General features: G+C 45.3%; 44 non-coding genes across 44 annotated transcripts; all 44 read right to left on the reverse strand.

The window, feature by feature from the left end:
* Positions 1–197: 197 nt before the first annotated feature.
* LOC136613555 (U4 spliceosomal RNA) lies at positions 198–340 on the reverse strand. Its single transcript, XR_010790788.1, has one exon. It is a non-coding gene; the product is annotated as a U4 spliceosomal RNA (small nuclear RNA).
* A 347-nt stretch (positions 341–687) lies between these two features.
* LOC136613590 (U4 spliceosomal RNA) lies at positions 688–828 on the reverse strand. The gene has a single exon (XR_010790821.1). It is a non-coding gene; the product is annotated as a U4 spliceosomal RNA (small nuclear RNA).
* Positions 829–1,175: 347 nt separating this feature from the next.
* On the reverse strand, positions 1,176–1,314 carry LOC136613612 (U4 spliceosomal RNA). The gene has a single exon (XR_010790842.1). It is a non-coding gene; the product is annotated as a U4 spliceosomal RNA (small nuclear RNA).
* A 348-nt stretch (positions 1,315–1,662) lies between these two features.
* LOC136613613 (U4 spliceosomal RNA) lies at positions 1,663–1,801 on the reverse strand. The gene has a single exon (XR_010790843.1). It is a non-coding gene; the product is annotated as a U4 spliceosomal RNA (small nuclear RNA).
* A 347-nt stretch (positions 1,802–2,148) lies between these two features.
* On the reverse strand, positions 2,149–2,291 carry LOC136613556 (U4 spliceosomal RNA). The gene has a single exon (XR_010790789.1). It is a non-coding gene; the product is annotated as a U4 spliceosomal RNA (small nuclear RNA).
* Positions 2,292–2,638: 347 nt separating this feature from the next.
* On the reverse strand, positions 2,639–2,779 carry LOC136613591 (U4 spliceosomal RNA). Its single transcript, XR_010790822.1, has one exon. It is a non-coding gene; the product is annotated as a U4 spliceosomal RNA (small nuclear RNA).
* A 347-nt stretch (positions 2,780–3,126) lies between these two features.
* Positions 3,127–3,265, reverse strand: LOC136613614 (U4 spliceosomal RNA). Its single transcript, XR_010790844.1, has one exon. It is a non-coding gene; the product is annotated as a U4 spliceosomal RNA (small nuclear RNA).
* Positions 3,266–3,613: 348 nt separating this feature from the next.
* On the reverse strand, positions 3,614–3,752 carry LOC136613615 (U4 spliceosomal RNA). The gene has a single exon (XR_010790845.1). It is a non-coding gene; the product is annotated as a U4 spliceosomal RNA (small nuclear RNA).
* A 347-nt stretch (positions 3,753–4,099) lies between these two features.
* On the reverse strand, positions 4,100–4,242 carry LOC136613557 (U4 spliceosomal RNA). Its single transcript, XR_010790790.1, has one exon. It is a non-coding gene; the product is annotated as a U4 spliceosomal RNA (small nuclear RNA).
* A 347-nt stretch (positions 4,243–4,589) lies between these two features.
* LOC136613592 (U4 spliceosomal RNA) lies at positions 4,590–4,730 on the reverse strand. The gene has a single exon (XR_010790823.1). It is a non-coding gene; the product is annotated as a U4 spliceosomal RNA (small nuclear RNA).
* A 347-nt stretch (positions 4,731–5,077) lies between these two features.
* Positions 5,078–5,216, reverse strand: LOC136613616 (U4 spliceosomal RNA). Its single transcript, XR_010790846.1, has one exon. It is a non-coding gene; the product is annotated as a U4 spliceosomal RNA (small nuclear RNA).
* Positions 5,217–5,564: 348 nt separating this feature from the next.
* On the reverse strand, positions 5,565–5,703 carry LOC136613617 (U4 spliceosomal RNA). The gene has a single exon (XR_010790847.1). It is a non-coding gene; the product is annotated as a U4 spliceosomal RNA (small nuclear RNA).
* Positions 5,704–6,050: 347 nt separating this feature from the next.
* On the reverse strand, positions 6,051–6,191 carry LOC136613622 (U4 spliceosomal RNA). The gene has a single exon (XR_010790851.1). It is a non-coding gene; the product is annotated as a U4 spliceosomal RNA (small nuclear RNA).
* A 347-nt stretch (positions 6,192–6,538) lies between these two features.
* On the reverse strand, positions 6,539–6,679 carry LOC136613352 (U4 spliceosomal RNA). Its single transcript, XR_010790601.1, has one exon. It is a non-coding gene; the product is annotated as a U4 spliceosomal RNA (small nuclear RNA).
* Positions 6,680–7,026: 347 nt separating this feature from the next.
* LOC136613449 (U4 spliceosomal RNA) lies at positions 7,027–7,167 on the reverse strand. The gene has a single exon (XR_010790688.1). It is a non-coding gene; the product is annotated as a U4 spliceosomal RNA (small nuclear RNA).
* A 347-nt stretch (positions 7,168–7,514) lies between these two features.
* On the reverse strand, positions 7,515–7,655 carry LOC136613653 (U4 spliceosomal RNA). Its single transcript, XR_010790879.1, has one exon. It is a non-coding gene; the product is annotated as a U4 spliceosomal RNA (small nuclear RNA).
* Positions 7,656–8,002: 347 nt separating this feature from the next.
* Positions 8,003–8,145, reverse strand: LOC136613558 (U4 spliceosomal RNA). Its single transcript, XR_010790791.1, has one exon. It is a non-coding gene; the product is annotated as a U4 spliceosomal RNA (small nuclear RNA).
* A 347-nt stretch (positions 8,146–8,492) lies between these two features.
* LOC136613660 (U4 spliceosomal RNA) lies at positions 8,493–8,633 on the reverse strand. Its single transcript, XR_010790886.1, has one exon. It is a non-coding gene; the product is annotated as a U4 spliceosomal RNA (small nuclear RNA).
* Positions 8,634–8,980: 347 nt separating this feature from the next.
* On the reverse strand, positions 8,981–9,123 carry LOC136613559 (U4 spliceosomal RNA). The gene has a single exon (XR_010790792.1). It is a non-coding gene; the product is annotated as a U4 spliceosomal RNA (small nuclear RNA).
* Positions 9,124–9,470: 347 nt separating this feature from the next.
* Positions 9,471–9,611, reverse strand: LOC136613661 (U4 spliceosomal RNA). The gene has a single exon (XR_010790887.1). It is a non-coding gene; the product is annotated as a U4 spliceosomal RNA (small nuclear RNA).
* Positions 9,612–9,958: 347 nt separating this feature from the next.
* LOC136613562 (U4 spliceosomal RNA) lies at positions 9,959–10,101 on the reverse strand. Its single transcript, XR_010790795.1, has one exon. It is a non-coding gene; the product is annotated as a U4 spliceosomal RNA (small nuclear RNA).
* A 347-nt stretch (positions 10,102–10,448) lies between these two features.
* Positions 10,449–10,589, reverse strand: LOC136613593 (U4 spliceosomal RNA). Its single transcript, XR_010790824.1, has one exon. It is a non-coding gene; the product is annotated as a U4 spliceosomal RNA (small nuclear RNA).
* Positions 10,590–10,936: 347 nt separating this feature from the next.
* Positions 10,937–11,075, reverse strand: LOC136613619 (U4 spliceosomal RNA). The gene has a single exon (XR_010790848.1). It is a non-coding gene; the product is annotated as a U4 spliceosomal RNA (small nuclear RNA).
* Positions 11,076–11,422: 347 nt separating this feature from the next.
* On the reverse strand, positions 11,423–11,563 carry LOC136613633 (U4 spliceosomal RNA). The gene has a single exon (XR_010790862.1). It is a non-coding gene; the product is annotated as a U4 spliceosomal RNA (small nuclear RNA).
* Positions 11,564–11,911: 348 nt separating this feature from the next.
* LOC136613645 (U4 spliceosomal RNA) lies at positions 11,912–12,050 on the reverse strand. Its single transcript, XR_010790872.1, has one exon. It is a non-coding gene; the product is annotated as a U4 spliceosomal RNA (small nuclear RNA).
* Positions 12,051–12,397: 347 nt separating this feature from the next.
* On the reverse strand, positions 12,398–12,538 carry LOC136613646 (U4 spliceosomal RNA). Its single transcript, XR_010790873.1, has one exon. It is a non-coding gene; the product is annotated as a U4 spliceosomal RNA (small nuclear RNA).
* Positions 12,539–12,885: 347 nt separating this feature from the next.
* Positions 12,886–13,026, reverse strand: LOC136613361 (U4 spliceosomal RNA). Its single transcript, XR_010790609.1, has one exon. It is a non-coding gene; the product is annotated as a U4 spliceosomal RNA (small nuclear RNA).
* Positions 13,027–13,373: 347 nt separating this feature from the next.
* LOC136613314 (U4 spliceosomal RNA) lies at positions 13,374–13,514 on the reverse strand. The gene has a single exon (XR_010790569.1). It is a non-coding gene; the product is annotated as a U4 spliceosomal RNA (small nuclear RNA).
* A 347-nt stretch (positions 13,515–13,861) lies between these two features.
* LOC136613637 (U4 spliceosomal RNA) lies at positions 13,862–14,002 on the reverse strand. Its single transcript, XR_010790865.1, has one exon. It is a non-coding gene; the product is annotated as a U4 spliceosomal RNA (small nuclear RNA).
* Positions 14,003–14,349: 347 nt separating this feature from the next.
* Positions 14,350–14,492, reverse strand: LOC136613564 (U4 spliceosomal RNA). Its single transcript, XR_010790797.1, has one exon. It is a non-coding gene; the product is annotated as a U4 spliceosomal RNA (small nuclear RNA).
* Positions 14,493–14,839: 347 nt separating this feature from the next.
* On the reverse strand, positions 14,840–14,980 carry LOC136613594 (U4 spliceosomal RNA). The gene has a single exon (XR_010790825.1). It is a non-coding gene; the product is annotated as a U4 spliceosomal RNA (small nuclear RNA).
* A 347-nt stretch (positions 14,981–15,327) lies between these two features.
* LOC136613483 (U4 spliceosomal RNA) lies at positions 15,328–15,466 on the reverse strand. Its single transcript, XR_010790720.1, has one exon. It is a non-coding gene; the product is annotated as a U4 spliceosomal RNA (small nuclear RNA).
* Positions 15,467–15,814: 348 nt separating this feature from the next.
* LOC136613647 (U4 spliceosomal RNA) lies at positions 15,815–15,953 on the reverse strand. The gene has a single exon (XR_010790874.1). It is a non-coding gene; the product is annotated as a U4 spliceosomal RNA (small nuclear RNA).
* A 347-nt stretch (positions 15,954–16,300) lies between these two features.
* On the reverse strand, positions 16,301–16,441 carry LOC136613658 (U4 spliceosomal RNA). The gene has a single exon (XR_010790884.1). It is a non-coding gene; the product is annotated as a U4 spliceosomal RNA (small nuclear RNA).
* A 347-nt stretch (positions 16,442–16,788) lies between these two features.
* On the reverse strand, positions 16,789–16,929 carry LOC136613362 (U4 spliceosomal RNA). The gene has a single exon (XR_010790610.1). It is a non-coding gene; the product is annotated as a U4 spliceosomal RNA (small nuclear RNA).
* A 347-nt stretch (positions 16,930–17,276) lies between these two features.
* LOC136613315 (U4 spliceosomal RNA) lies at positions 17,277–17,417 on the reverse strand. The gene has a single exon (XR_010790570.1). It is a non-coding gene; the product is annotated as a U4 spliceosomal RNA (small nuclear RNA).
* A 347-nt stretch (positions 17,418–17,764) lies between these two features.
* LOC136613638 (U4 spliceosomal RNA) lies at positions 17,765–17,905 on the reverse strand. The gene has a single exon (XR_010790866.1). It is a non-coding gene; the product is annotated as a U4 spliceosomal RNA (small nuclear RNA).
* Positions 17,906–18,252: 347 nt separating this feature from the next.
* On the reverse strand, positions 18,253–18,395 carry LOC136613565 (U4 spliceosomal RNA). The gene has a single exon (XR_010790798.1). It is a non-coding gene; the product is annotated as a U4 spliceosomal RNA (small nuclear RNA).
* A 347-nt stretch (positions 18,396–18,742) lies between these two features.
* On the reverse strand, positions 18,743–18,883 carry LOC136613595 (U4 spliceosomal RNA). The gene has a single exon (XR_010790826.1). It is a non-coding gene; the product is annotated as a U4 spliceosomal RNA (small nuclear RNA).
* A 347-nt stretch (positions 18,884–19,230) lies between these two features.
* LOC136613624 (U4 spliceosomal RNA) lies at positions 19,231–19,369 on the reverse strand. Its single transcript, XR_010790853.1, has one exon. It is a non-coding gene; the product is annotated as a U4 spliceosomal RNA (small nuclear RNA).
* A 347-nt stretch (positions 19,370–19,716) lies between these two features.
* Positions 19,717–19,857, reverse strand: LOC136613670 (U4 spliceosomal RNA). Its single transcript, XR_010790895.1, has one exon. It is a non-coding gene; the product is annotated as a U4 spliceosomal RNA (small nuclear RNA).
* A 347-nt stretch (positions 19,858–20,204) lies between these two features.
* LOC136613460 (U4 spliceosomal RNA) lies at positions 20,205–20,345 on the reverse strand. Its single transcript, XR_010790699.1, has one exon. It is a non-coding gene; the product is annotated as a U4 spliceosomal RNA (small nuclear RNA).
* A 347-nt stretch (positions 20,346–20,692) lies between these two features.
* LOC136613311 (U4 spliceosomal RNA) lies at positions 20,693–20,833 on the reverse strand. Its single transcript, XR_010790566.1, has one exon. It is a non-coding gene; the product is annotated as a U4 spliceosomal RNA (small nuclear RNA).
* Positions 20,834–21,180: 347 nt separating this feature from the next.
* Positions 21,181–21,321, reverse strand: LOC136613681 (U4 spliceosomal RNA). Its single transcript, XR_010790906.1, has one exon. It is a non-coding gene; the product is annotated as a U4 spliceosomal RNA (small nuclear RNA).
* Positions 21,322–21,463: the final 142 nt, after the last annotated feature.

A 21,463-nucleotide genomic window follows, 5' to 3' on the forward strand; every position in this document is an offset into this window, starting at 1 on the left:
GGCATTTCGTCTTTCCACGCGTTGCTAAAGTAGGCGTGTCAGGAAGATAAATGATGTTCCCTGCAGCTGGAAAATAGGCACCAGTTGGCTTCAAGGGCAGAGTTGCATTTTCTTCGCGGGTGGGAACAAACCATGTTAACATACCTGCTAAACTTATTTTCTTACGGCTACATCTGTTCTTTTTATGAGAGATGAAGTCTCCTGAGAGACCAGCAAAAAAATTGCCAATGCTGACTGTATTTCAAGTCATCATGGCGGGGTATTGGGAAAAGTTTTCAATTAGCAATAATCACGCCTCGGTTAAACCTCATGGGCAATGATACTGCCACTGCGCAAAGTTAAAAGTCCCCAAGCGGCCAAGGATGTCACGTTCTCATGGAGCAGCTCATTTAGGGTATGGTGAGACAAAGATGACTCATCCACTCCTGCAAGGCATCATGGGAGTGACCAGACTGAAGAGTCAGACCAACCGTCCTTTGTGTGATTGTTTGGCATTTCGTCTTTCCACGCGTTGCTAAAGTAGGCATGTCAGGAAGATAAATGATGTTCCCTGCAGCTGGAAAATAGGCACCAGTTGGCTTCAAGGGCAGAGTTGCATTTTCTTCGCGGGTGGGAACAAACCATGTTAACATACCTGCTAAACTTATTTTCTTACCGCTACATCTGTTCTTTTTACGAGAAATGAAGTCTCCTGAGACACCAGCAAAAATTGCCAATGCTGACTGTATTTCAAGTCATCATGGCGGGGTATTGGGAAAAGTTTTCAATTAGCAATAATCACGCCTCAGTTAAACCTCATGGGCTATGATACTGCCACTGCGCAAAGTTGAAAGTCCCCAAGCGGTCAAGGATGTCACATTCTCATGGAGCAGCTCATTTAAGGTATGGTGAGACAAAGATGACTTATCCACTCCTGCAAGGCATCATGGGAGTGACCCGACTGAAGAGTCAGACCAACCGTCCTTCGGGCGATTGTTTGGCATTTCGTCTTTTCACGCGTTGCTAAAGTAGGCGTGTCAGGAAGATAAATGATGTTCCCTGCAGCTGGAAAATAGGCACCAGTTGGCTTCAAGGGCAGAGTTGCATTTTCTTCGCGGGTGGGAACAAACCATGTTAACATACCTGCTAAACTTCTTTTCTTACTGCTACATCTTTTTTTTTTACGAGAGATGAAGTCTCCTGAGACCAGCAAAAATTGCCAATGCTGACTGTATTTCAAGTCATCATGGCGGGGTATTGGGAAAAGTTTTCAATTAGCAATAATCACGCCTCGGTTAAACCTCATGGGCTATGATACTGCCACTGCGGAAAGTTAAAAGTCCCCAAGCGGCCAAGGATGTCACATTCTCATGGAGCAGCTCATTTAAGGTATGGTGAGACAAAGATGACTCATCCACTCCTGCAAGGCATCATGGGAGTGACCTGACTGAAGAGTCAGACCAACCGTCCTTTGTGTGATTGTTTGGCATTTCGTCTTTTCACGCGTTGCTAAAGTAGGCGTGTCAGGAAGATAAATGATGTTCCCTGCAGCTGGAAAATAGGCACCAGTTGGCTTCAAGGGCAGAGTTGCATTTTCTTCGCGGGTGAGAACAAACCATGTTAACATACCTGCTAAACTTCTTTTCTTACTGCTACATCTTTTTTTTTTTACGAGAGATGAAGTCTCCTGAGACCAGCAAAAATTGCCAATGCTGACTGTATTTCAAGTCATCATGGCGGGGTATTGGGAAAAGTTTTCAATTAGCAATAATCACGCCTCGGTTAAACCTCATGGGCTATGATACTGCCACTGCGGAAAGTTAAAAGTCCCCAAGCGGCCAAGGATGTCACGTTCTCATGGAGCAGCTCATTTAGGGTATGGTGAGACAAAGATGACTCATCCACTCCTGCAAGGCATCATGGGAGTGACCAGACTGAAGAGTCAGACCAACCGTCCTTTGTGTGATTGTTTGGCATTTCGTCTTTCCACGCGTTGCTAAAGTAGGCGTGTCAGGAAGATAAATGATGTTCCCTGCAGCTGGAAAATAGGCACCAGTTGGCTTCAAGGGCAGAGTTGCATTTTCTTCGCGGGTGGGAACAAACCATGTTAACATACCTGCTAAACTTATTTTCTTACGGCTACATCTGTTCTTTTTATGAGAGATGAAGTCTCCTGAGAGACCAGCAAAAAAATTGCCAATGCTGACTGTATTTCAAGTCATCATGGCGGGGTATTGGGAAAAGTTTTCAATTAGCAATAATCACGCCTCGGTTAAACCTCATGGGCAATGATACTGCCACTGCGCAAAGTTAAAAGTCCCCAAGCGGCCAAGGATGTCACGTTCTCATGGAGCAGCTCATTTAGGGTATGGTGAGACAAAGATGACTCATCCACTCCTGCAAGGCATCATGGGAGTGACCAGACTGAAGAGTCAGACCAACCGTCCTTTGTGTGATTGTTTGGCATTTCGTCTTTCCACGCGTTGCTAAAGTAGGCATGTCAGGAAGATAAATGATGTTCCCTGCAGCTGGAAAATAGGCACCAGTTGGCTTCAAGGGCAGAGTTGCATTTTCTTCGCGGGTGGGAACAAACCATGTTAACATACCTGCTAAACTTATTTTCTTACCGCTACATCTGTTCTTTTTACGAGAAATGAAGTCTCCTGAGACACCAGCAAAAATTGCCAATGCTGACTGTATTTCAAGTCATCATGGCGGGGTATTGGGAAAAGTTTTCAATTAGCAATAATCACGCCTCAGTTAAACCTCATGGGCTATGATACTGCCACTGCGCAAAGTTGAAAGTCCCCAAGCGGTCAAGGATGTCACATTCTCATGGAGCAGCTCATTTAAGGTATGGTGAGACAAAGATGACTTATCCACTCCTGCAAGGCATCATGGGAGTGACCCGACTGAAGAGTCAGACCAACCGTCCTTCGGGCGATTGTTTGGCATTTCGTCTTTTCACGCGTTGCTAAAGTAGGCGTGTCAGGAAGATAAATGATGTTCCCTGCAGCTGGAAAATAGGCACCAGTTGGCTTCAAGGGCAGAGTTGCATTTTCTTCGCGGGTGGGAACAAACCATGTTAACATACCTGCTAAACTTCTTTTCTTACTGCTACATCTTTTTTTTTTACGAGAGATGAAGTCTCCTGAGACCAGCAAAAATTGCCAATGCTGACTGTATTTCAAGTCATCATGGCGGGGTATTGGGAAAAGTTTTCAATTAGCAATAATCACGCCTCGGTTAAACCTCATGGGCTATGATACTGCCACTGCGGAAAGTTAAAAGTCCCCAAGCGGCCAAGGATGTCACATTCTCATGGAGCAGCTCATTTAAGGTATGGTGAGACAAAGATGACTCATCCACTCCTGCAAGGCATCATGGGAGTGACCTGACTGAAGAGTCAGACCAACCGTCCTTTGTGTGATTGTTTGGCATTTCGTCTTTTCACGCGTTGCTAAAGTAGGCGTGTCAGGAAGATAAATGATGTTCCCTGCAGCTGGAAAATAGGCACCAGTTGGCTTCAAGGGCAGAGTTGCATTTTCTTCGCGGGTGAGAACAAACCATGTTAACATACCTGCTAAACTTCTTTTCTTACTGCTACATCTTTTTTTTTTTACGAGAGATGAAGTCTCCTGAGACCAGCAAAAATTGCCAATGCTGACTGTATTTCAAGTCATCATGGCGGGGTATTGGGAAAAGTTTTCAATTAGCAATAATCACGCCTCGGTTAAACCTCATGGGCTATGATACTGCCACTGCGGAAAGTTAAAAGTCCCCAAGCGGCCAAGGATGTCACGTTCTCATGGAGCAGCTCATTTAGGGTATGGTGAGACAAAGATGACTCATCCACTCCTGCAAGGCATCATGGGAGTGACCAGACTGAAGAGTCAGACCAACCGTCCTTTGTGTGATTGTTTGGCATTTCGTCTTTCCACGCGTTGCTAAAGTAGGCGTGTCAGGAAGATAAATGATGTTCCCTGCAGCTGGAAAATAGGCACCAGTTGGCTTCAAGGGCAGAGTTGCATTTTCTTCGCGGGTGGGAACAAACCATGTTAACATACCTGCTAAACTTATTTTCTTACGGCTACATCTGTTCTTTTTATGAGAGATGAAGTCTCCTGAGAGACCAGCAAAAAAATTGCCAATGCTGACTGTATTTCAAGTCATCATGGCGGGGTATTGGGAAAAGTTTTCAATTAGCAATAATCACGCCTCGGTTAAACCTCATGGGCAATGATACTGCCACTGCGCAAAGTTAAAAGTCCCCAAGCGGCCAAGGATGTCACGTTCTCATGGAGCAGCTCATTTAGGGTATGGTGAGACAAAGATGACTCATCCACTCCTGCAAGGCATCATGGGAGTGACCAGACTGAAGAGTCAGACCAACCGTCCTTTGTGTGATTGTTTGGCATTTCGTCTTTCCACGCGTTGCTAAAGTAGGCGTGTCAGGAAGATAAATGATGTTCCCTGCAGCTGGAAAATAGGCACCAGTTGGCTTCAAGGGCAGAGTTGCATTTTCTTCGCGGGTGGGAACAAACCATGTTAACATACCTGCTAAACTTATTTTCTTACCGCTACATCTGTTCTTTTTACGAGAAATGAAGTCTCCTGAGACACCAGCAAAAATTGCCAATGCTGACTGTATTTCAAGTCATCATGGCGGGGTATTGGGAAAAGTTTTCAATTAGCAATAATCACGCCTCAGTTAAACCTCATGGGCTATGATACTGCCACTGCGCAAAGTTGAAAGTCCCCAAGCGGTCAAGGATGTCACATTCTCATGGAGCAGCTCATTTAAGGTATGGTGAGACAAAGATGACTTATCCACTCCTGCAAGGCATCATGGGAGTGACCCGACTGAAGAGTCAGACCAACCGTCCTTCGGGCGATTGTTTGGCATTTCGTCTTTTCACGCGTTGCTAAAGTAGGCGTGTCAGGAAGATAAATGATGTTCCCTGCAGCTGGAAAATAGGCACCAGTTGGCTTCAAGGGCAGAGTTGCATTTTCTTCGCGGGTGGGAACAAACCATGTTAACATACCTGCTAAACTTCTTTTCTTACTGCTACATCTTTTTTTTTTACGAGAGATGAAGTCTCCTGAGACCAGCAAAAATTGCCAATGCTGACTGTATTTCAAGTCATCATGGCGGGGTATTGGGAAAAGTTTTCAATTAGCAATAATCACGCCTCGGTTAAACCTCATGGGCTATGATACTGCCACTGCGGAAAGTTAAAAGTCCCCAAGCGGCCAAGGATGTCACATTCTCATGGAGCAGCTCATTTAAGGTATGGTGAGACAAAGATGACTCATCCACTCCTGCAAGGCATCATGGGAGTGACCTGACTGAAGAGTCAGACCAACCGTCCTTTGTGTGATTGTTTGGCATTTCGTCTTTTCACGCGTTGCTAAAGTAGGCGTGTCAGGAAGATAAATGATGTTCCCTGCAGCTGGAAAATAGGCACCAGTTGGCTTCAAGGGCAGAGTTGCATTTTCTTCGCGGGTGAGAACAAACCATGTTAACATACCTGCTAAACTTCTTTTCTTACTGCTACATCTTTTTTTTTTTACGAGAGATGAAGTCTCCTGAGACCAGCAAAAATTGCCAATGCTGACTGTATTTCAAGTCATCATGGCGGGGTATTGGGAAAAGTTTTCAATTAGCAATAATCACGCCTCGGTTAAACCTCATGGGCTATGATACTGCCACTGCGGAAAGTTAAAAGTCCCCAAGCGGCCAAGGATGTCACATTCTCATGGAGCAGCTCATTTAAGGTATGGTGAGACAAAGATGACTCATCCACTCCTGCAAGGCATCATGGGAGTGACCTGACTGAAGAGTCAGACCAACCGTCCTTTGTGTGATTGTTTAGCATTTCGTCTTTTCACGCGTTGCTAAAGTAGGCGTGTCAGGAAGATAAATGATGTTCCCTGCAGCTGGAAAATAGGCACCAGTTGGCTTCAAGGGCAGAGTTGCATTTTCTTCGCGGGTGAGAACAAACCATGTTAACATACCTGCTAAACTTATTTTCTTACCACTACATCTGTTCTTTTTACAAGAGATGAAGTCTCCTGAGAGACCAGCAAAAATTGCCAATGCTGACTGTATTTCAAGTCATCATGGCGGGGTATTGGGAAAAGTTTTCAATTAGCAATAATCACGCCTCGGTTAAACCTCATGGGCAATGATACTGCCACTGCGCAAAGTTAAAAGTCCCCAAGCGGCCAAGGATGTCACGTTCTCATGGAGCAGCTCATTTAGGGTATGGTGAGACAAAGATGACTCATCCACTCCTGCAAGGCATCATGGGAGTGACCAGACTGAAGAGTCAGACCAACCGTCCTTTGTGTGATTGTTTGGCATTTCGTCTTTCCACGCGTTGCTAAAGTAGGCGTGTCAGGAAGATAAATGATGTTCCCTGCAGCTGGAAAATAGGCACCAGTTGGCTTCAAGGGCAGAGTTGCATTTTCTTCGCGGGTGGGAACAAACCATGTTAACATACCTGCTAAACTTATTTTCTTACGGCTACATCTGTTCTTTTTACGAGAGATGAAGTCTCCTGAGAGACCAGCAAAAATTGCCAATGCTGACTGTATTTCAAGTCATCATGGCGGTGTATTGGGAAAAGTTTTCAATTAGCAATAATCACGCCTCGGTTAAACCTCATGGGCTATGATACTGCCACTGCGCAAAGTTAAAAGTCCCCAAGCGGCCAAGCATGTCACGTTCTCATGGAGCAGCTCATTTAAGGTATGGTGAGACAAAGATGACTCATCCACTCCTGCAAAGCATCATGGGAGTGACCAGACTGAAGAGGCAGACCAACCGTCCTTTGTGTGATTGTTTGGCATTTCGTCTTTTCACGCGTTGCTAAAGTAGGCGTGTCAGGAAGGAAGATGAAATTTTCTGCAGCTGGAAAACAGGCACCAGTTAGCTTCAAGGCCAGAGTTTCTTTTTCTTCGCAGGTGAGAACAAACCGTGCTAACATTCCTTGGAAGTTTATTTTCTTACCCCTAAGTCTGTTCTTTTTACGAGAGATCGAGTCTCGTGAGAGACCAGCAAAAATTGCCAATGCTGACTGTATTTCAAGTCATCATGGCAGGGTATTGGGAAAAGTTTTCAATTAGCAATAATCACGCCTCGGTTAAACCTCATGGGCTATGATACTGCCACTGCACAAAGTTAAAAGTCCCCAAGCGGCCAAGGATGTCACGTTCTCATGGAGCAGCTCATTTAAGGTATGGTGAGACAAAGATGACTCATCCACTCCTGCAAGGCATCATGGGAGTGACCCGACTGAAGAGTCAGACCAACCGTCCTTTGTGTGATTGTTTGGCATTTCGTCTTTTCACGCGTTGCTAAAGTAGGCGTGTCAGGAAGATAAATGATGTTCCCTGCAGCTGGAAAATAGGCACCAGTTGGCTTCAAGGGCAGAGTTGCATTTTCTTCGCGGGTGAGAACAAACCATGTTAACATACCTGCTAAACTTATTTTCTTACCGCTACATCTGTTCTTTTTACGAGAAATGAAGTCTCCTGAGACACCAGCAAAAATTGCCAATGCTGACTGTATTTCAAGTCATCATGGCGGGGCTTTGGGAAAAGTTTTCAATTAGCAATAATCACGCCTCGGTTAAACCTCATGGGCAATGATGCTGCCAGTGCGCAAAGTTAAAAGTCCCCAAGCGGCCAAGGATGTCACGTTCTCATGGAGCAGCTCATTTAGGGTATGGTGAGACAAAGATGACTCATCCACTCCTGCAAGGCATCATGGGAGTGACCAGACTGAAGAGTCAGACCAACCGTCCTTTGTGTGATTGTTTGGCATTTCGTCTTTCCACGCGTTGCTAAAGTAGGCGTGTCAGGAAGATAAATGATGTTCCCTGCAGCTGGAAAATAGGCACCAGTTGGCTTCAAGGGCAGAGTTGCATTTTCTTCGCGGGTGGGAACAAACCATGTTAACATACCTGCTAAACTTATTTTCTTACGGCTACATCTGTTCTTTTTATGAGAGATGAAGTCTCCTGAGAGACCAGCAAAAAAATTGCCAATGCTGACTGTATTTCAAGTCATCATGGCGGGGTATTGGGAAAAGTTTTCAATTAGCAATAATCACGCCTCGGTTAAACCTCATGGGCAATGATACTGCCACTGCGCAAAGTTAAAAGTCCCCAAGCGGCCAAGGATGTCACGTTCTCATGGAGCAGCTCATTTAGGGTATGGTGAGACAAAGATGACTCATCCACTCCTGCAAGGCATCATGGGAGTGACCAGACTGAAGAGTCAGACCAACCGTCCTTTGTGTGATTGTTTGGCATTTCGTCTTTCCACGCGTTGCTAAAGTAGGCGTGTCAGGAAGATAAATGATGTTCCCTGCAGCTGGAAAATAGGCACCAGTTGGCTTCAAGGGCAGAGTTGCATTTTCTTCGCGGGTGGGAACAAACCATGTTAACATACCTGCTAAACTTATTTTCTTACCGCTACATCTGTTCTTTTTACGAGAAATGAAGTCTCCTGAGACACCAGCAAAAATTGCCAATGCTGACTGTATTTCAAGTCATCATGGCGGGGTATTGGGAAAAGTTTTCAATTAGCAATAATCACGCCTCAGTTAAACCTCATGGGCTATGATACTGTCACTGCGCAAAGTTAAAAGTCCCCAAGCGGCCAAGGATGTCACGTTCTCATGGAGCAGCTCATTTAGGGTATGGTGAGACAAAGATGACTCATCCACTCCTGCAAGGCATCATGGGAGTGACCAGACTGAAGAGTCAGACCAACCGTCCTTTGTGTGATTGTTTGGCATTTCGTCTTTCCACGCGTTGCTAAAGTAGGCGTGTCAGGAAGATAAATGATGTTCCCTGCAGCTGGAAAATAGGCACCAGTTGGCTTCAAGGGCAGAGTTGCATTTTCTTCGCGGGTGGGAACAAACCATGTTAACATACCTGCTAAACTTATTTTCTTACGGCTACATCTGTTCTTTTTATGAGAGATGAAGTCTCCTGAGAGACCAGCAAAAAAATTGCCAATGCTGACTGTATTTCAAGTCATCATGGCGGGGTATTGGGAAAAGTTTTCAATTAGCAATAATCACGCCTCGGTTAAACCTCATGGGCAATGATACTGCCACTGCGCAAAGTTAAAAGTCCCCAAGCGGCCAAGGATGTCACGTTCTCATGGAGCAGCTCATTTAGGGTATGGTGAGACAAAGATGACTCATCCACTCCTGCAAGGCATCATGGGAGTGACCAGACTGAAGAGTCAGACCAACCGTCCTTTGTGTGATTGTTTGGCATTTCGTCTTTCCACGCGTTGCTAAAGTAGGCGTGTCAGGAAGATAAATGATGTTCCCTGCAGCTGGAAAATAGGCACCAGTTGGCTTCAAGGGCAGAGTTGCATTTTCTTCGCGGGTGGGAACAAACCATGTTAACATACCTGCTAAACTTATTTTCTTACCGCTACATCTGTTCTTTTTACGAGAAATGAAGTCTCCTGAGACACCAGCAAAAATTGCCAATGCTGACTGTATTTCAAGTCATCATGGCGGGGTATTGGGAAAAGTTTTCAATTAGCAATAATCACGCCTCAGTTAAACCTCATGGGCTATGATACTGTCACTGCGCAAAGTTAAAAGTCCCCAAGCGGCCAAGGATGTCACGTTCTCATGGAGCAGCTCATTTAGGGTATGGTGAGACAAAGATGACTCATCCACTCCTGCAAGGCATCATGGGAGTGACCAGACTGAAGAGTCAGACCAACCGTCCTTTGTGTGATTGTTTGGCATTTCGTCTTTCCACGCGTTGCTAAAGTAGGCGTGTCAGGAAGATAAATGATGTTCCCTGCAGCTGGAAAATAGGCACCAGTTGGCTTCAAGGGCAGAGTTGCATTTTCTTCGCGGGTGGGAACAAACCATGTTAACATACCTGCTAAACTTATTTTCTTACGGCTACATCTGTTCTTTTTATGAGAGATGAAGTCTCCTGAGAGACCAGCAAAAAAATTGCCAATGCTGACTGTATTTCAAGTCATCATGGCGGGGTATTGGGAAAAGTTTTCAATTAGCAATAATCACGCCTCGGTTAAACCTCATGGGCTATGATACTGCCACTGCGCAAAGTTAAAAGTCCCCAAGCGGCCAAGGATGTCACGTTCTCATGGAGCAGCTCATTTAGGGTATGGTGAGACAAAGATGACTCATCCACTCCTGCAAGGCATCATGGGAGTGACCAGACTGAAGAGTCAGACCAACCGTCCTTTGTGTGATTGTTTGGCATTTCGTCTTTCCACGCGTTGCTAAAGTAGGCGTGTCAGGAAGATAAATGATGTTCCCTGCAGCTGGAAAATAGGCACCAGTTGGCTTCAAGGGCAGAGTTGCATTTTCTTCGCGGGTGGGAACAAACCATGTTAACATACCTGCTAAACTTATTTTCTTACTGCTACATCTGTTCTTTTTACGAGAAATGAAGTCTCCTGAGACACCAGCAAAAATTGCCAATGCTGACTGTATTTCAAGTCATCATGGCGGGGTATTGGGAAAAGTTTTCAATTAGCAATAATCACGCCTCAGTTAAACCTCATGGGCTATGATACTGCCACTGCGCAAAGTTGAAAGTCCCCAAGCGGTCAAGGATGTCACATTCTCATGGAGCAGCTCATTTAAGGTATGGTGAGACAAAGATGACTTATCCACTCCTGCAAGGCATCATGGGAGTGACCCGACTGAAGAGTCAGACCAACCGTCCTTCGGGCGATTGTTTGGCATTTCGTCTTTTCACGCGTTGCTAAAGTAGGCGTGTCAGGAAGATAAATGATGTTCCCTGCAGCTGGAAAATAGGCACCAGTTGGCTTCAAGGGCAGAGTTGCATTTTCTTCGCGGGTGAGAACAAACCATGTTAACATACCTGCTAAACTTCTTTTCTTACTGCTACATCTTTTTTTTTTACGAGAGATGAAGTCTCCTGAGACCAGCAAAAATTGCCAATGCTGACTGTATTTCAAGTCATCATGGCGGGGTATTGGGAAAAGTTTTCAATTAGCAATAATCACGCCTCGGTTAAACCTCATGGGCTATGATACTGCCACTGCGGAAAGTTAAAAGTCCCCAAGCGGCCAAGGATGTCACATTCTCATGGAGCAGCTCATTTAAGGTATGGTGAGACAAAGATGACTCATCCACTCCTGCAAGGCATCATGGGAGTGACCTGACTGAAGAGTCAGACCAACCGTCCTTTGTGTGATTGTTTGGCATTTCGTCTTTTCACGCGTTGCTAAAGTAGGCGTGTCAGGAAGATAAATGATGTTCCCTGCAGCTGGAAAATAGGCACCAGTTGGCTTCAAGGGCAGAGTTGCATTTTCTTCGCGGGTGAGAACAAACCATGTTAACATACCTGCTAAACTTATTTTCTTACCACTACATCTGTTCTTTTTACAAGAGATGAAGTCTCCTGAGAGACCAGCAAAAATTGCCAATGCTGACTGTATTTCAAGTCATCATGGCGGGGTATTGGGAAAAGTTTTCAATTAGCAATAATCACGCCTCGGTTAAACCTCATGGGCAATGATACTGCCACTGCGCAAAGTTAAAAGTCCCCAAGCGGCCAAGGATGTCACGTTCTCATGGAGCAGCTCATTTAGGGTATGGTGAGACAAAGATGACTCATCCACTCCTGCAAGGCATCATGGGAGTGACCTGACTGAAGAGTCAGACCAACCGTCCTTTGTGTGATTGTTTGGCATTTCGTCTTTTCACGCGTTGCTAAAGTAGGCGTGTCAGGAAGATAAATGATGTTCCCTGCAGCTGGAAAATAGGCACCAGTTGGCTTCAAGGGCAGAGTTGCATTTTCTTCGCGGGTGAGAACAAACCATGTTAACATACCTGCTAAACTTCTTTTCTTACTGCTACATCTTTTTTTTTTTACGAGAGATGAAGTCTCCTGAGACCAGCAAAAATTGCCAATGCTGACTGTATTTCAAGTCATCATGGCGGGGTATTGGGAAAATTTTTCAATTAGCAATAATCACGCCTCGGTTAAACCTCATGGGCTATGATACTGCCACTGCGGAAAGTTAAAAGTCCCCAAGCGGCCAAGGATGTCACATTCTCATGGAGCAGCTCATTTAAGGTATGGTGAGACAAAGATGACTCATCCACTCCTGCAAGGCATCATGGGAGTGACCTGACTGAAGAGTCAGACCAACCGTCCTTTGTGTGATTGTTTGGCATTTCGTCTTTTCACGCGTTGCTAATGTAGGCGTGTCAGGAAGATAAATGATGTTCCCTGCAGCTGGAAAATAGGCACCAGTTGGCTTCAAGGGCAGAGTTGCATTTTCTTCGCGGGTGAGAACAAACCATGTTAACATACCTGCTAAACTTATTCTCTTACCACTACATCTGTTCTTTTTACAAGAGATGAAGTCTCCTGAGAGACCAGCAAAAATTGCCAATGCTGACTGTATTTCAAGTCATCATGGCGGGGTATTGGGAAAAGTTTTCAATTAGCAATAATCACGCCTCGGTTAAACCTCATGGGCAATGATACTGCCACTGCGCAAAGTTAAAAGTCCCCAAGCGGCCAAGGATGTCACGTTCTCATGGAGCAGCTCATTTAGGGTATGGTGAGACAAAGATGACTCATCCACTCCTGCAAGGCATCATGGGAGTGACCAGACTGAAGAGTCAGACCAACCGTCCTTTGTGTGATTGTTTGGCATTTCGTCTTTCCACGCGTTGCTAAAGTAGGCGTGTCAGGAAGATAAATGATGTTCCCTGCAGCTGGAAAATAGGCACCAGTTGGCTTCAAGGGCAGAGTTGCATTTTCTTCGCGGGTGGGAACAAACCATGTTAACATACCTGCTAAACTTATTTTCTTACGGCTACATCTGTTCTTTTTACGAGAGATGAAGTCTCCTGAGAGACCAGCAAAAATTGCCAATGCTGACTGTATTTCAAGTCATCATGGCGGTGTATTGGGAAAAATTTTCAACTAGCAATAATCACGCCTCGGTTAAACCTCATGGGCTATGATACTGCCACTGCGCAAAGTTAAAAGTCCCCAAGCGGCCAAGCATGTCACGTTCTCATGGAGCAGCTCATTTAAGGTATGGTGAGACAAAGATGACTCATCCACTCCTGCAAAGCATCATGGGAGTGACCAGACTGAAGAGGCAGACCAACCGTCCTTTGTGTGATTGTTTGGCATTTCGTCTTTTCACGCGTTGCTAAAGTAGGCGTGTCAGGAAGGAAGATGAAATTTTCTGCAGCTGGAAAACAGGCACCAGTTAGCTTCAAGGCCAGAGTTTCTTTTTCTTCGCAGGTGAGAACAAACCGTGCTAACATTCCTTGGAAGTTTATTTTCTTACCCCTAAGTCTGTTCTTTTTACGAGAGATCGAGTCTCGTGAGAGACCAGCAAAAATTGCCAATGCTGACTGTATTTCAAGTCATCATGGCGGGGTATTGGGAAAAGTTTTCAATTAGCAATAATCACGCCTCGGTTAAACCTCATGGGCTATGATACTGCCACTGCACAAAGTTAAAAGTCCCCAAGCGGCCAAGGATGTCACGTTCTCATGGAGCAGCTCATTTAAGGTATGGTGAGACAAAGATGACTCATCCACTCCTGCAAGGCATCATGGGAGTGACCCGACTGAAGAGTCAGACCAACCGTCCTTTGTGTGATTGTTTGGCATTTCGTCTTTTCACGCGTTGCTAAAGTAGGCGTGTCAGGAAGATAAATGATGTTCCCTGCAGCTGGAAAATAGGCACCAGTTGGCTTCAAGGGCAGAGTTGCATTTTCTTCGCGGGTGAGAACAAACCATGTTAACATACCTGCTAAACTTATTTTCTTACCGCTACATCTGTTCTTTTTACGAGAAATGAAGTCTCCTGAGACACCAGCAAAAATTGCCAATGCTGACTGTATTTCAAGTCATCATGGCGGGGCTTTGGGAAAAGTTTTCAATTAGCAATAATCACGCCTCGGTTAAACCTCATGGGCAATGATGCTGCCACTGCGCAAAGTTAAAAGTCCCCAAGCGGCCAAGGATGTCACGTTCTCATGGAGCAGCTCATTTAGGGTATGGTGAGACAAAGATGACTCATCCACTCCTGCAAGGCATCATGGGAGTGACCAGACTGAAGAGTCAGACCAACCGTCCTTTGTGTGATTGTTTGGCATTTCGTCTTTCCACGCGTTGCTAAAGTAGGCGTGTCAGGAAGATAAATGATGTTCCCTGCAGCTGGAAAATAGGCACCAGTTGGCTTCAAGGGCAGAGTTGCATTTTCTTCGCGGGTGGGAACAAACCATGTTAACATACCTGCTAAACTTATTTTCTTACGGCTACATCTGTTCTTTTTATGAGAGATGAAGTCTCCTGAGAGACCAGCAAAAAAATTGCCAATGCTGACTGTATTTCAAGTCATCATGGCGGGGTATTGGGAAAAGTTTTCAATTAGCAATAATCACGCCTCGGTTAAACCTCATGGGCTATGATACTGCCACTGCGCAAAGTTAAAAGTCCCCAAGCGGCCAAGGATGTCACGTTCTCATGGAGCAGCTCATTTAGGGTATGGTGAGACAAAGATGACTCATCCACTCCTGCAAGGCATCATGGGAGTGACCAGACAGAAGAGTCAGACCAACCGTCCTTTGTGTGATTGTTTGGCATTTCGTCTTTCCACGCGTTGCTAAAGTAGGCGTGTCAGGAAGATAAATGATGTTCCCTGCAGCTGGAAAATAGGCACCAGTTGGCTTCAAGGGCAGAGTTGCATTTTCTTCGCGGGTGGGAACAAACCATGTTAGCATACCTGCTAAACTTATTTTCTTACCGCTACATCTGTTCTTTTTACGAGAAATGAAGTCTCCTGAGACACCAGCAAAAATTGCCAATGCTGACTGTATTTCAAGTCATCATGGCGGGGTATTGGGAAAAGTTTTCAATTAGCAATAATCACGCCTCAGTTAAACCTCATGGGCTATGATACTGCCACTGCGCAAAGTTGAAAGTCCCCAAGCGGTCAAGGATGTCACATTCTCATGGAGCAGCTCATTTAAGGTATGGTGAGACAAAGATGACTTATCCACTCCTGCAAGGCATCATGGGAGTGACCCGACTGAAGAGTCAGACCAACCGTCCTTCGGGCGATTGTTTGGCATTTCGTCTTTTCACGCGTTGCTAAAGTAGGCGTGTCAGGAAGATAAATGATGTTCCCTGCAGCTGGAAAATAGGCACCAGTTGGCTTCAAGGGCAGAGTTGCATTTTCTTCGCGGGTGAGAACAAACCATGTTAACATACCTGCTAAACTTCTTTTCTTACTGCTACATCTTTTTTTTTTACGAGAGATGAAGTCTCCTGAGACCAGCAAAAATTGCCAATGCTGACTGTATTTCAAGTCATCATGGCGGGGTATTGGGAAAAGTTTTCAATTAGCAATAATCACGCCTCGGTTAAACCTCATGGGCAATGATACTGCCACTGCGCAAAGTTAAAAGTCCCCAAGCGGCCAAGGATGTCACGTTCTCATGGAGCAGCTCATTTAGGGTATGGTGAGACAAAGATGACTCATCCACTCCTGCAAGGCATCATGGGAGTGACCTGACTGAAGAGTCAGACCAACCGTCCTTTGTGTGATTGTTTGGCATTTCGTCTTTTCACGCGTTGCTAAAGTAGGCGTGTCAGGAAGATAAATGATGTTCCCTGCAGCTGGAAAATAGGCACCAGTTGGCTTCAAGGGCAGAGTTGCATTTTCTTCGCGGGTGAGAACAAACCATGTTAACATACCTGCTAAACTTCTTTTCTTACTGCTACATCTTTTTTTTTTTACGAGAGATGAAGTCTCCTGAGACCAGCAAAAATTGCCAATGCTGACTGTATTTCAAGTCATCATGGCGGGGTATTGGGAAAATTTTTCAATTAGCAATAATCACGCCTCGGTTAAACCTCATGGGCTATGATACTGCCACTGCGGAAAGTTAAAAGTCCCCAAGCGGCCAAGGATGTCACATTCTCATGGAGCAGCTCATTTAAGGTATGGTGAGACAAAGATGACTCATCCACTCCTGCAAGGCATCATGGGAGTGACCTGACTGAAGAGTCAGACCAACCGTCCTTTGTGTGATTGTTTGGCATTTCGTCTTTTCACGCGTTGCTAATGTAGGCGTGTCAGGAAGATAAATGATGTTCCCTGCAGCTGGAAAATAGGCACCAGTTGGCTTCAAGGGCAGAGTTGCATTTTCTTCGCGGGTGAGAACAAACCATGTTAACATACCTGCTAAACTTATTCTCTTACCACTACATCTGTTCTTTTTACAAGAGATGAAGTCTCCTGAGAGACCAGCAAAAATTGCCAATGCTGACTGTATTTCAAGTCATCATGGCGGGGTATTGGGAAAAGTTTTCAATTAGCAATAATCACGCCTCGGTTAAACCTCATGGGCAATGATACTGCCACTGCGCAAAGTTAAAAGTCCCCAAGCGGCCAAGGATGTCACGTTCTCATGGAGCAGCTCATTTAGGGTATGGTGAGACAAAGATGACTCATCCACTCCTGCAAGGCATCATGGGAGTGACCAGACTGAAGAGTCAGACCAACCGTCCTTTGTGTGATTGTTTGGCATTTCGTCTTTCCACGCGTTGCTAAAGTAGGCGTGTCAGGAAGATAAATGATGTTCCCTGCAGCTGGAAAATAGGCACCAGTTGGCTTCAAGGGCAGAGTTGCATTTTCTTCGCGGGTGGGAACAAACCATGTTAACATACCTGCTAAACTTATTTTCTTACGGCTACATCTGTTCTTTTTACGAGAGATGAAGTCTCCTGAGAGACCAGCAAAAATTGCCAATGCTGACTGTATTTCAAGTCATCATGGCGGTGTATTGGGAAAAATTTTCAACTAGCAATAATCACGCCTCGGTTAAACCTCATGGGCTATGATACTGCCACTGCGCAAAGTTAAAAGTCCCCAAGCGGCCAAGCATGTCACGTTCTCATGGAGCAGCTCATTTAAGGTATGGTGAGACAAAGATGACTCATCCACTCCTGCAAAGCATCATGGGAGTGACCAGACTGAAGAGGCAGACCAACCGTCCTTTGTGTGATTGTTTGGCATTTCGTCTTTTCACGCGTTGCTAAAGTAGGCGTGTCAGGAAGGAAGATGAAATTTTCTGCAGCTGGAAAACAGGCACCAGTTAGCTTCAAGGCCAGAGTTTCTTTTTCTTCGCAGGTGAGAACAAACCGTGCTAACATTCCTTGGAAGTTTATTTTCTTACCCCTAAGTCTGTTCTTTTTACGAGAGATCGAGTCTCGTGAGAGACCAGCAAAAATTGCCAATGCTGACTGTATTTCAAGTCATCATGGCGGGGTATTGGGAAAAGTTTTCAATTAGCAATAATCACGCCTCGGTTAAACCTCATGGGCTATGATACTGCCACTGCACAAAGTTAAAAGTCCCCAAGCGGCCAAGGATGTCACGTTCTCATGGAGCAGCTCATTTAAGGTATGGTGAGACAAAGATGACTCATCCACTCCTGCAAGGCATCATGGGAGTGACCCGACTGAAGAGTCAGACCAACCGTCCTTTGTGTGATTGTTTGGCATTTCGTCTTTTCACGCGTTGCTAAAGTAGGCGTGTCAGGAAGATAAATGATGTTCCCTGCAGCTGGAAAATAGGCACCAGTTGGCTTCAAGGGCAGAGTTGCATTTTCTTCGCGGGTGAGAACAAACCATGTTAACATACCTGCTAAACTTATTTTCTTACCGCTACATCTGTTCTTTTTACGAGAAATGAAGTCTCCTGAGACACCAGCAAAAATTGCCAATGCTGACTGTATTTCAAGTCATCATGGCGGGGCTTTGGGAAAAGTTTTCAATTAGCAATAATCACGCCTCGGTTAAACCTCATGGGCAATGATGCTGCCACTGCGCAAAGTTAAAAGTCCCCAAGCGGCCAAGGATGTCACGTTCTCATGGAGCAGCTCATTTAGGGTATGGTGAGACAAAGATGACTCATCCACTCCTGCAAGGCATCATGGGAGTGACCAGACTGAAGAGTCAGACCAACCGTCCTTTGTGTGATTGTTTGGCATTTCGTCTTTCCACGCGTTGCTAAAGTAGGCGTGTCAGGAAGATAAATGATGTTCCCTGCAGCTGGAAAATAGGCACCAGTTGGCTTCAAGGGCAGAGTTGCATTTTCTTCGCGGGTGGGAACAAACCATGTTAACATACCTGCTAAACTTATTTTCTTACGGCTACATCTGTTCTTTTTATGAGAGATGAAGTCTCCTGAGAGACCAGCAAAAAAATTGCCAATGCTGACTGTATTTCAAGTCATCATGGCGGGGTATTGGGAAAAGTTTTCAATTAGCAATAATCACGCCTCGGTTAAACCTCATGGGCTATGATACTGCCACTGCGCAAAGTTAAAAGTCCCCAAGCGGCCAAGGATGTCACGTTCTCATGGAGCAGCTCATTTAGGGTATGGTGAGACAAAGATGACTCATCCACTCCTGCAAGGCATCATGGGAGTGACCAGACAGAAGAGTCAGACCAACCGTCCTTTGTGTGATTGTTTGGCATTTCGTCTTTCCACGCGTTGCTAAAGTAGGCGTGTCAGGAAGATAAATGATGTTCCCTGCAGCTGGAAAATAGGCACCAGTTGGCTTCAAGGGCAGAGTTGCATTTTCTTCGCGGGTGGGAACAAACCATGTTAGCATACCTGCTAAACTTATTTTCTTACCGCTACATCTGTTCTTTTTACGAGAAATGAAGTCTCCTGAGACACCAGCAAAAATTGCCAATGCTGACTGTATTTCAAGTCATCATGGCGGGGTATTGGGAAAAGTTTTCAATTAGCAATAATCACGCCTCAGTTAAACCTCATGGGCTATGATACTGCCACTGCGCAAAGTTGAAAGTCCCCAAGCGGTCAAGGATGTCACATTCTCATGGAGCAGCTCATTTAAGGTATGGTGAGACAAAGATGACTTATCCACTCCTGCAAGGCATCATGGGAGTGACCCGACTGAAGAGTCAGACCAACCGTCCTTCGGGCGATTGTTTGGCATTTCGTCTTTTCACGCGTTGCTAAAGTAGGCGTGTCAGGAAGATAAATGATGTTCCCTGCAGCTGGAAAATAGGCACCAGTTGGCTTCAAGGGCAGAGTTGCATTTTCTTCGCGGGTGAGAACAAACCATGTTAACATACCTGCTAAACTTCTTTTCTTACTGCTACATCTGTTCTTTTTACGAGAGATGAAGTCTCCTGAGACCAGCAAAAATTGCCAATGCTGACTGTATTTCAAGTCATCATGGCGGGGTATTGGGAAAAGTTTTCAATTAGCAATAATCACGCCTCGGTTAAACCTCATGGGCTCTGATACTGCCACTGCGCAAAGTTAAAAGTCCCCAAGCGGCCAAGGATGTCACATTCTCATGGAGCAGCTCATTTAAGGTATGGTGAGACAAAGATGACTCATCCACTCCTGCAAGGCATCATGGGAGTGACCTGACTGAAGAGTCAGACCAACCGTCCTTTGTGTGATTGTTTGGCATTTCGTCTTTTCACGCGTTGCTAAAGTAGGCGTGTCAGGAAGATAAATGATGTTCCCTGCAGCTGGAAAATAGGCACCAGTTGGCTTCAAGGGCAGAGTTGCATTTTCTTCGCGGGTGAGAACAAACCATGTTAACATACCTGCTAAACTTATTTTCTTACCACTACATCTGTTCTTTTTACAAGAGATGAAGTCTCCTGAGAGACCAGCAAAAATTGCCAATGCTGACTGTATTTCAAGTCATCATGGCGGGGTATTGGGAAAAGTTTTCAATTAGCAATAATCACGCCTCGGTTAAACCTCATGGGCAATGATACTGCCACTGCGCAAAGTTAAAAGTCCCCAAGCGGCCAAGGATGTCACGTTCTCATGGAGCAGCTCATTTAGGGTATGGTGAGACAAAGATGACTCATCCACTCCTGCAAGGCATCATGGGAGTGACCAGACTGAAGAGTCAGACCAACCGTCCTTTGTGTGATTGTTTGGCATTTCGTCTTTCCACGCGTTGCTAAAGTAGGCGTGTCAGGAAGATAAATGATGTTCCCTGCAGCTGGAAAATAGGCACCAGTTGGCTTCAAGGGCAGAGTTGCATTTTCTTCGCGGGTGGGAACAAACCATGTTAACATACCTGCTAAACTTATTTTCTTACGGCTACATCTGTTCTTTTTACGAGAGATGAAGTCTCCTGAGAGACCAGCAAAAATTGCCAATGCTGACTGTATTTCAAGTCATCATGGCGGTGTATTGGGAAAAGTTTTCAATTAGCAATAATCAAGCCTCGGTTAAACCTCATGGGCTATGATACTGCCACTGCGCAAAGTTAAAAGTCCCCAAGCGGCCAAGCATGTCACGTTCTCATGGAGCAGCTCATTTAAGGTATGGTGAGACAAAGATGACTCATCCACTCCTGCAAAGCATCATGGGAGTGACCAGACTGAAGAGTCAGACCAACCGTCCTTTGTGTGATTGTTTGGCATTTCGTCTTTTCACGCGTTGCTAAAGTAGGCGTGTCAGGAAGGAAGATGAAATTTTCTGCAGCTGGAAAACAGGCACCAGTTAGCTTCAAGGCCAGAGTTTCTTTTTCTTCGCAGGTGAGAACAAACCGTGCTTACATTCCTTGGAAGTTTATTTTCTTACCCCTAAGTCTGTTCTTTTTACGAGAGATCGAGTCTCGTGAGAGACCAGCAAAAATTGCCAATGCTGACTGTATTTCAAGTCATCATGGCGGGGTATTGGGAAAAGTTTTCAATTAGCAATAATCACGCCTCGGTTAAACCTCATGGGCTATGATACTGCCACTGCGCAAAGTTAAAAGTCCCCAAGCGGCCAAGGATGTCACATTCTCATGGAGCAGCTCATTTAAGGTATGGTGAGACAAAGATGACTCATCCACTCCTGCAAGGCATCATGGGAGTGACCTGACTGAAGAGTCAGACCAACCGTCCTTTGTGTGATTGTTTGGCATTTCGTCTTTTCACGCGTTGCTAAAGTAGGTGTGTCAGGAAGATAAATGATGTTCCCTGCAGCTGGAAAATAGGCACCAGTTGGCTTCAAGGGCAGAGTTGCATTTTCTTCGCGGGTGAGAACAAACCATGTTAACATACCTGCTAAACTTATTTTCTTACCACTACATCTGTTCTTTTTACAAGAGATGAAGTCTCCTGAGAGACCAGCAAAAATTGCCAATGCTGACTGTATTTCAAGTCATCATGGCGGGGTATTGGGAAAAGTTTTCAATTAGCAATAATCACGCCTCGGTTAAACCTCATGGGCAATGATACTGCCACTGCGCAAAGTTAAAAGTCCCCAAGCGGCCAAGGATGTCACGTTCTCATGGAGCAGCTCATTTAGGGTATGGTGAGACAAAGATGACTCATCCACTCCTGCAAGGCATCATGGGAGTGACCAGACTGAAGAGTCAGACCAACCGTCCTTTGTGT

Source organism: Eleutherodactylus coqui, chromosome 2, assembly GCF_035609145.1.
Source record: "Eleutherodactylus coqui strain aEleCoq1 chromosome 2, aEleCoq1.hap1, whole genome shotgun sequence".
In the NCBI taxonomy this organism is placed as follows: domain Eukaryota; kingdom Metazoa; phylum Chordata; class Amphibia; order Anura; family Eleutherodactylidae; genus Eleutherodactylus; species Eleutherodactylus coqui.